Below are 667 nucleotides of genomic sequence, written 5' to 3'. Positions count from 1 at the left end.
ACATCGTTAAAATAGTCCATATGACATCAGTGGTTCAACCGTAATTTTATGAAGCTACGAGAAAACTTTTTGTGCGTAAAGAAAACACAAATAACGACTTTATTCAACAGTTCTTCTCTTCCGTGTCAGTCTTCGCCACGCGTTCACGAGAGTACCACGACATAGAACACGCATGCGCTGTGCCTTGTTTACAAACAGAGGAAGATGCACACTGTACATAAAACAGTCTTCGTAAACATGTCTGAAGATTTCGACAGAGAGGATGACTTGCAATTTTTTGCCCAGCCTTACTTATTTGAACCAGAATATACAGACAATGAACTAAGAGAGATGGACGTTCTGTCAGAACGCCGGCTCCTGCATCAGCAGCATCACACGCATGTGTCGTGGAACTCTCGTGAACGCGTGGCGAAGGCTGACACGGAAGAGAAGAACTGTTGAATAAAGTCGTTATTTGTGTTTTCTTTACGCACAAAAAGTTTTCTCGTAGCTTCATAAAATTACGGTTGAACCACTGATGTCATATGGACTATTTTAACGATGTCCTTACGACCTTTCTGGGCCTTGAACGTTTCAGATGCATTGCTGTCGATGCAGGGTCAGAGAGCTCTCGGATTTCATCAAAAATATCTTAATTTGTGTTCTGAAGATGAACGAAGGTCTTACA

The 667-nt window shown here is 41.8% G+C and overlaps 1 protein-coding gene across 3 annotated transcripts in view; it reads right to left on the bottom strand.

The window, feature by feature from the left end:
- LOC107679043 (histone-arginine methyltransferase CARM1-like) overlaps positions 1 to 667 on the bottom strand; it is a 20322-nt gene that overhangs the window by 7823 nt on the left and 11832 nt on the right. The gene's annotated exons all lie outside the window — the stretch shown is intronic.

Source organism: Sinocyclocheilus anshuiensis, unplaced genomic scaffold (assembly GCF_001515605.1).
Source record: "Sinocyclocheilus anshuiensis isolate Anshui unplaced genomic scaffold, SAMN03320099.WGS_v1.1 scaffold4145, whole genome shotgun sequence".
NCBI lineage: Eukaryota > Metazoa > Chordata > Actinopteri > Cypriniformes > Cyprinidae > Sinocyclocheilus > Sinocyclocheilus anshuiensis.
The sequence above is the reverse complement of the archived record's forward strand: the minus strand, read 5'-3'. Positions and strand labels throughout refer to the sequence as shown.